This window comes from Rattus norvegicus, chromosome 6 (genome assembly GCF_021556685.1).
Source record: "Rattus norvegicus strain SHRSP/BbbUtx chromosome 6, alternate assembly SHRSP_T2T, whole genome shotgun sequence".
NCBI lineage: Eukaryota > Metazoa > Chordata > Mammalia > Rodentia > Muridae > Rattus > Rattus norvegicus.
Genome location: NC_141539.1, coordinates 118,213,906 through 118,232,159, shown reverse-complemented (window position 1 = coordinate 118,232,159; position 18,254 = coordinate 118,213,906). Strand labels below are relative to the sequence as shown.

The 18,254-nt window shown below is 38.0% G+C and overlaps 1 non-coding gene across 1 annotated transcript; it reads left to right on the top strand.

The window, feature by feature from the left end:
- Positions 1-1,974: 1,974 nt before the first annotated feature.
- Positions 1,975-2,111, top strand: LOC120093484 (small nucleolar RNA U109). The gene has a single exon (XR_015623556.1). It is a non-coding gene; the product is annotated as a small nucleolar RNA U109 (small nucleolar RNA).
- The last annotated feature ends 16,143 nt before the right edge of the window (positions 2,112-18,254 follow it).

Genomic DNA, 18,254 nt, shown 5'->3' with positions numbered 1-18,254 from the left:
TGCAAGAGCCTTCAGACTCCAAGATGACCCTAAGAGATGAGATGGAAGGGGCCGCATTGGGCATGTGTACATGGAAACAAAAACCGTCCCTATACTGTGTGCAGAAATCAGCCGTGCCTTCTCTACAATGTACCCACTAATGAATCTATGAAACCATGATAAATGTAAATTCCCCTTAAAGGACTAAATAGAATATGATTAATGTAGAAGAAAAACAGGACTCTTTGAAAGTAAGATGGAAACTTCTTGGTAGCTTCCTCCAACATAAAGGTTTAAAATTCTCCTTCAGTCATGGAAAGCAAAGGTTATGCATAACAGTGAATCATTATAAACTCATTTAGCACACCTTCAAGTAAAGGCAGATAAAATCCTCTAGACGGGCTTAAATAAGGAAAGAGCATGTCATTAATGTCTGAAACATAAACTGAAACATTAACAGGAGCATTGAAATGATTTATGTCTCAAATAAATTGCTGATTATAACCCTAGAATTTATTCTTATACGATTCTATTTATTAATGAAAGAAACAACTCATGAAAAGACATCTATGTCTTTTCTTCACCAAACCATTTGCTCAATATATATATATATATATATATATATATATATATATACACACACACACATACACACACACACACACATACACACATATAATTTATTACTTAGGGATTAATGTTGCAATATGATAAAATTATTTTCTTGTCTTCTAATTTCAAAAAGTAAAAACTGTTATTGTTTTCCTTTAAAGAGAGTCATTGCTGCTTGACAATCCAATAAGTACTGTGCTATACTTTATACACAAATATAGCGGCTTCCGATGGCCTGCTATATTAATAATGAGACCTGCATAAAATGTAACACCTTGAGTTGTATGCAAATACTTCAAATGTTTTCTAAATTACCTCCAGCAATCTTTGGCTAAAGGTGAACAGAAGCTAATAATTATCTTTATTGATATGTGTGTTTGCAGAACAAGTCTTATTCCCAAAGGTTAATTATTTATATAACCTCCCTGAATTATGTCCCCTGCTGACTTAGAATGTATCTTACCCCAACTTAAATTCAAACAACAAAAGCTAATTTTTTCCCTTCAATTGCACTTCTATGTTGTAAGGATGCCAATAGAGACATCTTCATATTTTACAGAATAACTGTTATGTGATGTTTATTATTCTTAAATGCAACATCATCTACATATTAAGACATTTTAGATGTTCTTCACAAGTGCAGAGGGTAAGTGACAATAGACAGCTGAGCTCTAACATGTCTATAACAGCCGCTCTAAGAATTGGGTCAGATCTGGAAATGTGGATGGGATTTGAGAGGATTTGAGAGCTAACTGTTGGGTAGGACTTGTGAGACAGCGACTTTTGCACATTGCATGTTGATGCACTAATAAACACATTGCAGCTGTGGTTATTTGCACAAAGACTGCATACGGAAACCCCCATCACTTCATCTTGCATCAAGGAGTGAGTGGTTCACTCTTTTCTCTTTCATGGAAGGGGAATTCGCTCTGGGGATTGCATTTTTTTAAGCAGTATAAGTATTGATAAGTAGCCCAGGTCCCAGAGAATAAATTTTCCATTCAGGCAAGCACCCATAATTGAGCTTGCTGAGTAAAACGAAACAAGCAAACAAATGCAAAAGATCCAGTTAAAACCAATACCAGCATTCGAAACAGTCAAGGGCCTGTTCAGAAGAAGATGGTTTCAGTGGAAGAGATGAGGCAGTGCAATTGATAAAAAGGACGAAAAAATAAGTGTATATATATAAAGTTATTAAAAATAAAGAGCCCCCTATTCAAATCATGTAGCACAGTCAATTAGTATTACTGTTTGTAAGATTCTATATGTGTCAACATTATTTAGAGAAACAAGATTCATCATATATATCATATATATATGATATATATATATTATAAGACAAAATGTATTTGAGAAGCTGAATAATTCTTTAGTTGCCATTTGCAGCTTGCAGAAATAGGGAAATACCCCATTTTCTTTGGAGTAGGAATGTATCCAGAACACACTACACTAAAAGAGGAGTTCTCGGGGCTGCCAGCCTTCTAGTAGAGGTTGGGTGGTAGTATATTTCTCCTACAGAAAAAGAAAAGAAAGAAAGGAAAAGAAAAAAAGAAATAGGGAAATAAATGAACATCAAATATTTCAAACTGGAAGACTCATAACAAGAAAAGCCAATGATCTAGTCAAGTGTGAGGCTGATATTAAAATAACACGTAGAAATGTCATTGTGCTCCAGACGAAACAAGCTGTAGTTCAATATACATGGACAAAATTATTTTAAAATATAGATATTTACTCAAGATATATCAAGCACACATCTAACTAGGAAATCAGATGCGCACACACACGTGTGTGTGTGTGCGCGCGTGTGTGTGCGCGTGTGTGTGTCCTCCTTTTTCTACATTTTGTTTTGTGTTGAACACTAACATTCTATACCCGTGACCTGAATCAGAGCATGTCTTCTCTACTCATTCATTCTTCTCTGAAATTGCCCTCACAGACATATCCGACAATATATTTAATTATATTCTAATTTTCCTCAATCTATCTAAAAATTATTCATCCTAATTCATGAAAGAAATTTAAGAACCAAATAAATTTTTCTGTTATTCAGTTGTGATTTGCTTGACAAAATTATATGCCAACCAGCCATTACATTTTCTTCTAATATACTGAGTACTTAAGCATTCCATTCATGCAGTGATAATTGAAGGCCTTTCATGGATCCCATGACCTGATATTACTTCTGTTGTTAATCATCTCCCAGTGAATGCAGGTGAAATTTATGACTGACTTCTCTCTGGCTGACAAACTATGGCAAAGTGAATGGGCTTTCCCTCCTGAAAGGACAGCTTATTATAAAGAAGCTTATCTTGTTGGAGTGGTCTTGATAGAACAGCACTTCTTAACTTGTGGATTGCCATTTCTGGGGTTGAACAATCTTTTTACAGGGGTTGCATCAGACCACCATAAAACATAGATATTTACATTATGATTCATAAGAGTAGCAAAATTACATTTATGAAGAAGTGACAAAGGTAATTCAATGTTTAGGGGTTCCCAGAGCACAAGGAGCTACCTTAAAGGGTTAGGATTAGGAAGGTTGAGAACCACTGCCCTAGACTCTTATGAGTAGAAAATGAAATCTGTCCTTATCAGTCATACTGAGCAGTGGCACTGTAATAACAAAAGGGTAACAAGGAAAAACTAGTTCATTTACATGAAGTTGCTCAAGACAAAGGAGACTTCAGGAATGAAGACCTAAGGATTCAGAAAAAAAAAACTGTCCCTTTTTATGCTGTTCAATAAAGAATGACAGCTATGTATAAATGCATTTGTAAAAAGGGCTATGATGTAATGTTAACAGGTTGAAGGTGAGAAACACATTCAACCCAACTGTGTCTTCCTGTGGTCTCTGTCTTTGCATTCCTTCTCCTTGGTTACAGGGTTTGATCCCTCTGAAATGAAGATCCTAAGACCTACAGCCAGGAAGTAGGACTGAGTAAACCTTTGTGCTAGCACCTCCAGGAAAAAGTGGGGGGAAACTGCAGCAAGATTTCTACTTTGCTTTGAAAGTTGCTTTGAGAAAACGATATTTTAGTTTTTCATGATTCACTTTTGGGAAAAAGAATTCAACCTTCTGTGGTTTCCTTTGGGGAGAGTGAACAGAGGAAAGGAGACAGGAGGACTAGAGGAGATCAGAGAAACCTGGTTTTCAGGGATATAAAGTGCCTTAGGTCAGAGGTTCTCGACCTTCCTGTCATGACCCCTTGGTTGGTTGAATAACACAGTATCGGATATCCTGCATACCATTATGATTCATAAGAGTAGCAAAATTAAAGTCATGAAGTAGCAATGAAAATAAGTTTATGGTTGAGAGTCATCACGACATGAGGAACTGTATTAAAGACTCACAGCATCAGGAATGTTGAGAAGAACTTATTTGGCAGAGCATCCAATGTATCGATTGATATATTTGAAGAATCGTTTTTTGATCTCCCATGATCCTGAACTCAATCTACAGAACGTCCTTTGTAATGTTTTGGATGAAAACAGCTGTCTTTTAAAAATTATACCTAAGTGTAAACCCAAGTTCTTGTAGCTGGGAAGGGCTGGGGCAACTGGGAACACGCCTAAAACTTCAGTCTAGGGTGGACTGGCTCTGCTGCAAGGCAGTAACCACGCGGGAAGCGTCTTTCCGTTTGTCAGTAGTGAAGCAAAGAGGGGAAGGAAGACCAAAATCTCAGTCAGTTTAAAGTGTATCATTTTGATGATTTAACTTGCTTTCCTTAAGCTCATGTCTCAATGATCCCATTAACACCTCATATCAGTAAAAAGTGGGAGTAGCCTTTAATGATATTTAAGGTATAGAAAACAACCTTTGTACCTATAGACTCTTATTCCTCTTGTAAAACAAAAATATATTCAGTCAATTACCAAGGGTCTCTGCCCCATCCACTGTTTGGTTAAATTTTACACTGTTCTACATCTCTTAAAATATCAAACCCAAATTTCATTTGAGACTAAAGACAGACTACTAACTATGAGCCCCTATGAAAATTAGGAAGTTAAATTTTTCCAAGGTATGCTAGCTTTGGGTAAAAAAAAATGCTTCCAACAAGGGGGAGGAGAAAAAGTTGCAAAGAAGTTTAAGCAAAGAAAGCTAAAAAGCCTGCAGAACATTCAACAGAACCTGGTATAACAGACAACATTTGGACATGAATTGGGTTCCAACAGACTAGAGAGAACTACCCTGAAATGATGAGGGCCTGGCACTTCGAGGCATTTGGGATGTTCAGTGCAGCAAGAACCCTAAAGCTTTGATATATGACTATCCTCCCAAAAGCCCTTTTGAAATTTCAGCAGAAGTGTTCATGATGCCACACCTCTTACCCTCAAAACCAACAGTGCATGAATAATGAGAGCTCAGAAACCAAGTCAAGCCTTATTTAGGCCCCTTGACTCACAGCCACAACAACTTCTAATAGCTTGAATAGATAGATATGGGAAAATTAGCTGTCAGAAAGGCATTTCAGTCCATAAAACCCTGTATCTCCCGGACACCAGAGAGCTCTCTTCTGAAAAAAAAAAGTTCATACTTTGACATTTTTGAGCCTGAATGATGGGAATTGTCTTGATGATCTCAGGATGTTCTCAAGAAATTCTTCAATTTATTCTGGTGTAGAGCAATTGGCTCTTTTCATTGGTGTTAGTACTTCAAGTCTTCTGGGCCCAACATGGAACTACTTTTCCAGCCGAAGTCTAAATTTTCAAATCTTTCCTGCAATGGATTCCTGTTTTAAATACAGCTAAAATAAAACAAGAATTGCCATGCCCCAACCTGAATAAGTGTTTTGCTTTCACATTTTTATACTAGATTAGTTATTCCATCTCCTTGAAATTTAGCTCCTTAGAAAGACTCAGTATGTGGATATATATATCTTGGCAGGGCTAGTCCAATTTCTAATAGCTTAGTCATGACCCTTTGAAAATTTATTAGCATCATTTTTACTTCCCCAATATATATCACCTCTCTGGATTTCTGAGGTCCTGTGTGAATTGCCTATTAAGTACAGCTTACAATAAACATTTAATACTATTCCTTACCTTATGAAGAATTGTACTTTCAGAGGCTATGTGCCTGTAAGATCTATCCAACTGATAGAAACTCCACACTTGGTAGAAAAGCAGGTGTTTCTTACTGTGAGATCCACTAAGCAGCGTAGTCAAGGAAATTTCATCAAGTGGAGTCCCCAGTGTAGTTCTTTGGAAACTTCATGAACCTGGACTCCACTCACTACTCTTCCATTTTCTCACAAGACTGACAGAGTCAGCTTTGCTTATAATGTTGGAGTGGATTTTTTCTTCAACCCAAAGTTCAAATTATTTCACATTTCGCCTACAATTCAGTTCTAAATGCCCAAGGACCACATGGCCATGTTAATCAATGTAACAGCCCTGCTTTCCTCATTCAGTTTTATGCATTAATAGATTTTCTCTTTGTCGTGGACCAATCTTGGTTCCTTATGAGTGGAAGAGTTTATTTTGGCTCTCAGTGCAGGACGGTCTTTCCGCTGTGGTAGGGAAACGGTAGCACCATGAAAGACATGACGACAGTAACAGGCAATATAAGGGGCACCGATCATATTGCATTGCCATCACGAGGCAGAGAATGAACAGGAAGTAGTGCCACGTTATAAAATATCAAGTCTGCATCAGAGAAAGAAAGAAAAATCAGCATAGAGCTTTTACAGAGCAGACCCGGAAATGGTATCCAGAGTTTCCTCTTATATTCTATTGGTAAGCATTCTACATGTAGTCCCTCATATCCACAAGAAATCTGGGAAATTATTTCTACTACGATCCCAGGCAATTAAGTACTTTCTCTCTCTTGAAGTCACTGTCACAGACTCAGATCTCCTAATATCATCATTGATCTGGAGGTATAGGTGTTGTGAACTACCCCTGCGAGTTCATCAGGAGGTGGTTATCAAACAGGTAAGTGCAAATAGAACATAATGGAAACAGTTCGATTGCCGGCAGCAAACAAGAGAATGCTGGCACTAATTTATAAAGGGTTGTTCTCCTGTTCTCCGTGAACAAGTACCATGGGGGCATTTATTGCAGGAAATGTTTGCATGTTAATAGAGGGAAGACTCATCATCAGACACTGAGGCACGGATAATCCTGAGTATGTTCAGTTCCAAATAAGAATCATCGCATGCTCCAAGACAGGAAAAAGCAGTGGCTTCAAAAGAATTAGCATTACAATAAGCAATTTATTCCAGGTAACCTAAAATGAAGGAGTCAGTGTTGTGGTAACCTTGGATAATTCCTGCTGTGTGTCTTCAAAACCCTTCACTGAAATAAAAATAAAACGGCCTTGAATGGAAATTACCAGCTTTTAAGTGGGGCAGCAGTTTTTCTCTCTTAAGTATAGAATCACTTCCCTACAAGTACCTGCATCAAGTGCCAGCTAACAATATGAAATTTAACTTTAAAGAACAAGTTATAAACACCAGAGAACATATATTATAAGGGAGAAGTTACTGGCTTTAGTTGAAAACTGAAAACCTAGATGCAGCCTCCAACATTTGGCCAGGGTTCTTGAAACAGCTAGGAAGTTTGCATCCACTTGTATAGTTTGAGTACATAAGAAGAACTCAAAATAGGAAGCCAGAAGTGGTAAGGATTAAAAGCAACCTCAGAAACCTGGTTTAGGGGCTGAGAGACTTTATTTCAGCAGACAATACCTAGCCCTTGCACAGTTTTCATTATTACATCCTACCTTACAATTCTAAACATATAAACCTTAAAAGCTGGAACAGAAAAATGCCAAGATATTTATGATAGCTGATATTTATCTCATTCACATGCAAATTCTCAGGCACTATAACAAGACTTTAGAATCTAGATATTTGAACTATGGCCTGGGCACAATACTTACAAAATAAGTTCAACTGATCAAGAAGTTAAGTTGATTTGGAAAGGACACTGCCAAATCTCTGATTTGCAAATGAAATTAAAAAAAATTAGTGTAAGCTTTATTTTTAGGCAAATTCTTTAAAAGCTGTACTGAAATGTAATTTTTGAAGTTAAAGTATTAATTCCATTTCAATAAACATTTAATAAAAATGTTTTCTGAGAAAAATAAAGATTTAGAATCTCTCATAGAATACTTTACTTATACTCTAAGAGTTCCCCATGTCACAAGTATCCCTTAATGAAAATCCATCAGCATTCCTTAGGAGGGTGGAAGTAAGATTTACCTGCTACTTCAGAAGGTTTAATAGAACAAATGAACATAGATCAGAATAGCGAGAAAGGCACTATGTCTATTAATATGCAAACAGAAAGCAGTATCCCAGCAAGAGAGAATCGCCAGAGCGAGAGAGCACAGACTTGCCAGTATTCAGAGACGTCGTCTATTTTTATTTTTTCTGTAGGGGAGAAGCACCATGGGGAATGCAGACAATTTCGAAGGCCTGGAATGGTGCCAGAGATGGTCATTTTGGAATTTCAATGAGCCCAAGAGACAGACATTATCTTGTAATGTAAGACCATCCAGGTGTGGTCATATTCTTCAGTCATCATTCCAAAGATAGATAATGGGATTTCAAGGTGAGGATGGAGGCAATTATAGTTCCTTTCTCAGTCTGATCTGAAGGCATAGAAAGGAAATCCCAGACAGCGCCTTTGCCTCTACATGCAATTGCTCTGCAGGCCTAAAATGGACCGTATTTGGGGACATTGATTCCTGAGTCCAAACTCCCTCTTTCTGAGTAATCCTAGGTAAAGGAAATTGGGAGGTGCTATTGTAAAATCTTTTGGATAAATTTTTATTATTTATAAAAAATAACTTTTAAACAAGTTAATGAAGGCCTTCTTCACATAGAGCACAGCATATTTAAAATTCACTAAATACTATTATCATTGGTACAATTAAAAATATTTAATACAATATTAAAATATTGAGCTTTTCACGTGAGTTTTACTAAAGTTAGTCTGATCATGTTCCCTTTCTCTTGCTAAATAATGATAGCATATTGAGTATATTTTCCCCACAATTCACTATTTAGTTCAAACTATAATAGCTTAATCATTTGGTTGCTTTTTTATTGGTGTTTTGAAAACAGTAATTTAATTTTAATTATGCAAGATGACAAATTATTTCATTTTTCTCATGGATGTGATTAGTATCATTAGAAATGTGTTAGATACTCCAATTATTAACCCAGGGAGTGTGTGTTAACGGATTGAAAGTAGAAAATAAGGAGCAAATTGGGTTTTGAAAGCAATTTCAATTAATTCAATTTACTAATTCTGCAATGGAGTAGATATTAGCATTTATAGGCTGATATCCTTATAACAGAATCCTTTTCAATTGATAATTGAAATAATGGATTGGTGTATTCTATTACACCCAATATTTGTGAAATATTTTCAATTTGTTTGATTGAGTTAAAACTCATTTTCTGATGTCAAAGTGGAATACCTTCTAGCACAAGTTCCTTGACAAGTTTTTAGATGGAAAATTTTATTAGAAACTTTGTCGCAGTCATCTGTACTCCAGAAACCTGACTTAGTCAGTGCATTTTATTTTCATTTCTTTTTGAGATTTTTATTAACTGGCTACCATTGTGCTGTGGTTTGCATGAGAATTTACCCACCAGCTCCTGCATTTGAATACATGTACTTCCATTGATGATGTTGTCTTGAGATGCTATAGAAACTTTGGGAAAGGAAGTGTCTAAATTTCATTTCCTATTTCTGTGACAAAATATGAACAAAGCAACTTAGGAGATGTAAGAAGGGAAAGATTTTAGCTACTAGTTCCAAGTTCCAGTCTGTTATGGCCAGGAAGTCCCCGTGGTGACTCTTGAGAGAGCTGGTCATACCACATTAATAATCAGTAACAGAATAAAGACTTCATTCCTATTTTACACTGACAATGAAACTGTCTTCTCCTGGTTTCCTGAAAGACTGACTGACAGAGAACTCCAAAGTAACCTATTTAGCTGGAGAAATTTCAAATTGGAATATTATCCAGCCTCACTGTATGTACGTAGCCAGGTTTGTGGAGAGAATTCAGAGCAAAAGGCAGAACAGAAACAAGCGAAAAGTTTATAGTTGGCTGATTATTTTTAAATGATGATTTATGGTGATAAATGATGGTTATGATGATAATGTTTGAAGTTGTGATCAACTCTAATTTGGACCAAGTGGTTATAATTGTTAATAATATTAGCACCATTAAAGAAGAAGAGCTAACTTTGCTCTAGGCCAATAGCAAAGAAACCTTGACCTCAGAGATCCAATAATTCATTTATCAGTCATTTACACTACTCATTTAATTAGTTTCATTAAAATAGTAAGCCCTTCTATAAAAAGTGTCTGAACCACGGATGCTGCTCCAAGAGTGCCAGGCTTTAGCAAGGCAGTCTAGGGAAATGTTTTCTTAGGTTCAGCATGAACCTAAGTATCCAGGTATTCAGGGGACACTGTGGCCATGAATCAAGGACCCTCAACACATCTCAAACAAAGCGATAAAACTTAGCATCATCTTCCCAGTTCTGGGTTTGCATGGATAAAGACTACAAGGGTGCTTATGGTGGCTTATACAGAGTGGCTTATACAGAAAGACCTGTGGATTCAAAGAATAAATAGCAGTATTAGATTCTACATCTAAATTCCTGAGAAAGCTTTGCTTAAGGTTGGGAATAGAATGCCTACACTGCTCTGGAGAGAAATGGCATATGTACCAAGGAAAGTTGTAGGGATCAAATGCAGCCAGACCATTAAAATAGCACATGTGGTGCAACCGGGAGTACCAAAAAGATGGTGCTGACGAAGTCTGCTGTAGCTTAAATCATGTCATCACATGCCCTAAACAGTGAGCACAGCACTGCAAGGTTTCTATCAAATTGGTCTAAAGTTTTACTGCTCTGTCCCCCATGATCCTTGAAATGACAAGGTGTGTTCTGTACCAATGCATATGGGAAGGATGTAAATTTGTTTTTACATGTAGTACTATAAGCATAAGCAATTCCTCCCGTACTTTGGTGTTCTTTATCTAGTGACTTACTGTCGCCACATCATTTTGCCCTTTTCATTGTCAATCCCCACATACATTTGTATGAGAACATATTGTGCTTACATATGGTACTTAGATTTCTGCGTCTCATTTATTTCACTTAGCAAAATGTAATCTAGGCTCATGTTGCCACAATTACAATATTTCATTCTATTTCATTGCTTCGATACACTCTTTGTGTATGTAAAAGAATGTTTTCCTTATCTAGTCATTAACTGAATACTGGACGAACAAAAATATTGGCTTTGTATAAAATTGAGCTAAAAAATAGAGCCTTAGTGAGATTCCTTCAGTGCTAATTAATCTCAGCATTGTTTATAAGTATGTATTTAATCTAGACTAGCAATCTACTAAAGTAGGTGTAAGACTACAGTGACATGGGCTTCTAAAGATGAATAACCAAGTGTCCCAGAAAGCAAGCAGTGATGGCTCTGGAGTTCACGATGAGATCTGCCGTTGTCATAATGTGGCAGCTGGTTGTTGGAACAGAATCCAGGGCTTCCACAGAGACATGAAGTCAGATGAGAGTTCTAGAGACTGGGAACATGAGCAGAAAAGTCCATAGGTCCCTTGGGATGAACACAGGAGGAATTTATGTGAACAACTCTGGTGCCTTCATTACTTAGGATGAATTTAGAGCTAACTGATTCAGCAAGATAATCTGGCCAGAAAGCCTAGGCATCCTGCCATTTGTGATTCTATGGGATGATGGGTTGATGGATACACATCTCTGGGTCTGGGTTTTATAGGGGGGCTGGGGTTCGCACTCATATCCATATATTTTTAGGGCAAGCACTTCACCAACTGAGCCAGCCCAGAGCCTCTGTTTCAAATACTTTCTATTCACCAAACATTTGATAATTTGCAGAGGCATAACTTTCTATTCAAAAGTGGAAGGGTGATTTAGTGTTTTAAATGCACATTTATTCAAGGAATGATTCCCCCATCTGAAAAAAAACAGATGAAATTAGCCTATGTTTTCAGAAAAAGTGCGCTTGCTTCTTCTATGTAGAATTTCATACTCTTCCTTCAGGTCATAAATCTTATTGGTTAGCCATTTTGATGTCTTTCCCATGATTGTTTTCATTGTGTATAAATCTAGTTGTCCATCACCATGGCATATTTGGAATTGACTATTACAAGATTGAGATTTGAAAGTTACCAAGGGAAACATGGGTAATGGCCATTTTAATACCAGAATCCATTCATTCTCTTATAAATCTCAGTTTATAGAACTTGAGACTCCCTCATAGCTGTAGCATCTAGCCTTTTCCCAGTGCAGGAAACAAAAAGTAATCAGTTTAAACTATGTTTATTGAATTTAATAAAAGTCATAGTTCATCACATACCATTATGCATCACAAACAGCTCTGAGGTGATTATTTCCATTCATGTCTCTTATAAGCAATATAAGTGTACATTTTCATTATTAAATTTTAGCCTTAAAAGCAAATGTATTGAGACCCCCATATGAACAACAATGCCAACCAACCAGAGCTTCCAGGGACTAAGCCACTACCCAAAGACTACAGGGACTGACCCTGGGCTCCAACCTCATAGGTAGCAATGAATAGCCTAGTAAGAGCACCAGTGGAAGGGGAAGCCCTTGGTCCTGCCAAGACTGAACCCCCAGTGAACGTGATTGTTGGGGGGAGGGTGGTAATGGGGGGAGGATGGGGAGGGGAACACCCATATCGAAGGGGTTAGGGGGAAGTTGGTCTGGAAACCGGGAAAGGGAACAACATTTGAAATGTAAATAAGAAATACCCAATTTAATAAAGATGGAAAAAATCAAATGTATTTATTAGTTACTATGATGCATGTTAATACATTGTCTAATTTTGTAAAGTATATAAATTTCACTTAAAATAATGACTAGTTCATCTGTTACAATTTTTCAAGTCGTATTTGAAGTGTTTCTACCTGATGCTAAACTCTATCCTCTTAAATTGCAGTTACTCCACCTAATACACGGTTTGATGTTTGGATGGCTAAGTTTAATAAATCTCTAGCTTGTGGCTTAAGAATCCATACAAGTTTATAAGACTTGAGATAAAGATAGCGACTTTAAATAATTCTCAACCAGTTCATTCCAAGTACAGCATAGAGCATCTAGTGATAAAATACAAGAGGCAAATAAATATCAGGGCCATTATGCACTGTTAGCATGGTTACCTTTACCGTTACCAAGAAACTTGATATATCTGTGTTCCGGTTTTTAAATTGTTATGGATTTCTTATTACCACTTTTTCTTACTCCGAGGTTAAAAAAATTGAAAACTATTTGGAAAGGCAGATTGACAGCAACTGCTACAGTCAGTGGATACTAGAATATCTGGAATGAGTTCGAGAAGTGCAGCCACTGACATGAAACACCTGTGTTCAGTAGCATGAGTATGATGAGAAGCACCTTGATAATTGACCAAATGATTGCCTGCTCAACCATACTTTAGACCATGCATAAATAAAATCCTCTATGTTATACACTATCTGCCTGAATGTTAAATGTCGGCAGTGTGACACACAGGACAAGCTACTAGATAGGTAAAGTTGCGTGTACTTTTTGAAGAGTTTGGAATGCAGGTCAGAGCTCATGGTTCATACAACCTGTCTGCACTACAATTACCACATCAGACATGTAGATGGACTGTATGAGCCCTCTAACTCCGTGTTATGAAGCTACTCACACCATCTTATATGGTGGTGTGTGGGTAATCCATCCATTCCTGATTTCCAAATGCCTATGTGACTCAGAAAATGACCATAGTCTTTGTTGTGTGCATAAGGGTGCAAGAAAGAAGGGGAAGTAGCTCGTCTCTATGTAGCAGAAACAGCTGTAAGTGGTTATTATGTGATACAAAGTGTCAGCGTGTATTAAAATAGCTTCTGCAAAGGTATCACAATCTTTAACATGATATTGCAATGAGTAATTTAAGTAACCATAAAGACATATCAGCATATTGATGACAAAAATTAATGATACTCCACAAAAGTTGACAATTATTGACACTGGGATGTCAACAATTCTGAACAATTTTCCCTCAAAATTGAACTGCTATTGAATGATGCTTGCTCCTCAGGTGAGAGACTTTATTTCCCATTCATTTGCAATTTCTGTAAAGGGATTCCATGGTTGTCCAATGCTCTATGGCATCCACACTTCTCACAGTACTGAACATAGAACCTTCAATAAACTTGCACCATATTCTTATTAGTTTTGGAGGAGGAGCCTGTGTGACCTTCAGTAACCGAGGCACATTCTCTCTCTTAATGTTATTCAAAGTTGAAGTTTACAGGGTGTGGCCACACTCCTGAGAAACACCTAAGAAAACTAAATCTGAAAGTTGTGAATGAGTTCTCTGCCTTTCAGTAGACTAAAGAGAGCATACCATGTAGTTTTCCTTAAACTTCTTTAAGTGAGAACGTTGTTTTTAGGATTCGTTTTCTGTTAGAGGACTTGTTGTTGTTGCTGCTGCTGTTGTTGTTTGAATGTGCAAGGCATGTGTATGTGTTTCCATGCATTTGCTAAGGTTTATTTATGAGATTACAGAGCCACCTCTAGTCTCAGTCTAGGCTGACCTCTTACCTTATGAGCAGTTCTTTTTGGTATGTATAGCTGTATACTAGGCTGACTGGTGCATGCATTTCTTGGAATTCTCTTGTTACACGTCATATCTCCCTTTAAGAGTGATAGAATTACCGATGAAGTAACTATGCCTAATTTTATGCCAGTTCTTTCTTTAATACTGAGCCGTATCCCCAAGCTCTCTTCCTAACTTTAATTTTTACTGAAAATAAATGTTATATTAATATTTAAATATATTTAATATATTTTGATTATAATTTCCCCTCTCCCAACTCCTCCCACATCTTCTTCCCTACCTCCCAATCCATCCAACTCCATGGTCTGCCTCTATGTTATCTATGCATCTATCTACGTATCTTTATATGTGTATTTTTGTGTCTGTCTCTCTATGTAGCTAGCTATCTATATCTCACTAAAACAATCAGGAAAAATAAAGAGCAAAAGCTCAGAACACACACACACACATAAACACTAAAACACCAATACCTGTAAAAGCACAAAATTAGAAACCATAATATACAAGGGAAAGAGAAATAAAAGATATCTACCACTGCATGGGGCCCTCTTTTTGTGGGATTTATCAAGCCAGAGAGACTCCATTGGACAAAACTGTTACTGTAAAATTAAAGAAAAATGCTCTCATTTACCGCACACTGGGTCCAGTACCATAATGCCCCAAGATATCTGGTAGAAATCTTCATCTCAGTCAGCAAAGCCTCTCACCTCCTTTGCTCTATTCCACATCACACTGCCGAAGGCTTCTGTCTGAGCCTGGCAAAAATCTCTCTACCCATCTCGTTCCCAAGACAGGCTGCCACCATGCCAAACACATACATCTCAATTCCATGGCGGCCTAGAGTCTCTACCATCACAAACTCTCTTGAACTTAAACCGCCATATGAAAGAACACACAACGCAATAACCTCTGATCCAATTGATAATATGTAATTTGCTCATCTAAACACACATCCACCCCTTAAGAATATTCACAACAACCTATAAATGCTCACAGAGAAGTCTTAACATCAGCCTCCATTCTTTCCCTATTGTTTCTTCTGCCTCGCTCCAGTCTCCTCTCTCTAAAATTTTCTCCCGCCCCTCATCCTTCCTCCTTGTCCAATGGCAAGCCTTGTTCTATCTTTCACCTGCCTTCACTTGTATGACAACCTACACAAAACCAATGTTTTCCTTTGTAATCAGTTATTCTTTGATGATAACTTCTTCGTTAGGGATAGGAGATCCCCACTCTCAGTGCTGGGATGCTCCATTCGCCTTGAATGTACAAAGGCCCAGCGCATGCTGTCATAGTCTGTGAGCACATACGTGAATCATCCCTGTTGTGTCTGGAGACAGTGCTTCCTTCATATCCTTCAAGTCATGGCAATGGCACAACGAGTAAACTATCCCCGCCAGCGGGGACCCAGTTATTCAGGGTCCCGAAGAGGCTTTCTACCTGTGGGCCAAATGGGGGGTGAAGAGAAGAAGGAGACCAAGCAAAAGTTCTGTTGTCAAGGCCTCGTTTATTGGGATGAACGTTACAGCTTTTAAGGCTTTCAGGTAGGGGGAGTGACTTTTGTGAAACATGAAGGAGGGGAAGATGAGGGTATAGGCAGTGATAGCTGGAGGCAAAGAGGTCAGGCAGTAGACACCGGGTATTGACTCAGGAGATAACTGGTATCTGCTCGAGCTGAGGCATCCCTTGAATGTTATCTTCCTGTGCCGTAAATTCATGGGAGAGGCTCTTAGAGGAGTATGTGTGGCCAAGAGTCACGTAGCCACTTTGAGCTATACAGTCACAAAATGGCCAGGCCCAAATCCAATATGGTTCCCTACAGTAAACTATTTGGCACACAAACATGAGGAGCTTGATTTAAATGCCCGGAACTCTGATAAAAGCTGAGCTTGGGGATGTATGTCTATAGTCTCAGCAATCGTACAGCCATCTTCAAGATGGAGAAATCCCTACAAGCTCTAGACCTGGTAGCCTGCTACATACAGAAGTGAACAGCAAATGGTTCCTGTCTTTTTTTAAAAATAATAATAATAAAAGGTAGAAGGTGAGGACTGATATCTGAGGATGTTTTCTGAGTTCCTAATATAACACTGTGGCATGTATTTACCCACTCACCTCCAAGACCTACCCCATATTCAAACACACATCATAGGTTAATATGTACACTCTTCACACACACAAACACACAAACACACACACACACACACACAGAGAGAGAGAGAGAGAGAGAGAGAGAGAGAGAGAGAGAAAGATACATACATACTTTGATTAAATATACTCTTGCTTAAATCAATTTTTTTTTTTACCAGAAATGTGAAGTAGAAACAGAAGTGCGACCTGAAATTCTTAGTCAGTAGAGGAGTATGTTGCTATGGAATCCTTATTCCTACTTTCCTTTGTATATTTTCAAGTATCTGCCTTGCAAAATATTTTCCCACTGCTTTAAAGACAGCTTGGCTGTTTAAGTTTGCTTTTCTAACCTGAGCTTTTGAAAGCAACGATGATTAAATTATTTTGTGGTTAAACCCAAGTGGAACTTATAGCAAGCCGTGTGAACTGGCTGTGTCAACCAGTGTGCATATTTGATGGTATTTAATATATTTCCATGATGTTATATAAACTCGTTCTGTACCCTGTGATTTAAAGAATGTTACTTCAAAAACCGAGTATTACTTCTTTTTTATTTCAGAAAGTCAACTATGAGAAAATTTTTTTCTTTGATTCCTAACAATATATGTATCAAGAAAACTTTGGCAATAAAAATGTTTATTATGTTGTAGCATGAGGAATGAGAGGAAAGGAATCTCAATTCGCTCATAACTGTACTTCCAGCTGAAGTGTGACAGTAAATCCAGAGATGAAATGAAAGATTAACTCATGGAGATGGCAGCTTGCTTGGCAGACACGTATTACTGCCATATTGCTAGTCTTTGCAGCACAGCGGGCTACAATTTTTTCTTCAGGTAACACGCTTCAGTATCCAAGGGTACAAAAAATTATTTTCTACCCACTGATGACAGTAGGTGGTATTTATTTCACCGGATCTACTTGGAAGTCAATTAGTTCAGTACACTGATTGAGACGCGAGTTCATACATAGACCACCATGTTGGACTTGAGCAGTGCTGACGTCACAGCAGGAATACAACCTGAGGTGGAGGAGTGGACCCGCCCAAAGAGTGCTCGGGAGGTCTGCAGCTGTTACCTCCCACCAAATAATAACAGGAGTGAGATCTGTTGCATGCCGTGGGTTAGAATGTGAGGGAATCAACAGGCAACGAAGAAAATGAAGTACAATTCCTCAAGACTTTTCTCAAGGACTAAACACTTGAGAGCATGTTAGTTAAGTAAGTGTATCAGTTCTATTTGATACCGGGAAGCTCAACGCTCCAATCACAGCAGAAACACGACACAAAGAACATAGTTGAGGTGTGAGGGCAGAAGTCCTGAGAACTGGGGAATGTGAGACAGCTCCCTTGACATAGTAAAGAGGAGTCAACTGTGGCTGTGACGCTGCATGAACATACTGCACAAGAAGGCACAGAGTCGTGACGGAGGGAAGGGCATGAGGAATTTATAGGCATTTAAAATGGTCTCTGGGGACTTTGAGCAATCGGTTTTTGAAAACGTGAGCTGTGTATTCCAGGTGCTGCTGTGACACAGGTAGGTAGGTAGGGCAAAAGCTTGTGAAATCTGTTGCTAATGAGAGCTCATTTGTACTGACAGCTGGAGCGGCCTGGGGATGCAGGGCAGTGCCTTCAAAGAGCTCACTGTATAGCAGGGATGATGGGATGATATACAAACTAAGATAATGGAGAGCAAATGCTCCGTGAAAGCCCAGGCAGCTGATTAGGGGCTTGAAAACAGACGACTGTGAACAGGGCTTTGAAGGAAGCTTCTTTCTTCTTCTTCTTCTTCTTCTTCTTCTTCTTCTTCTTCTTCTTCTTCTTCTTCTTCTTCTTCTTCTTCTTCTTCTTCTTCCTTTTTTTCTTTTAATGGATATTTTTTATTTCCATTTCAAATATTATTCCA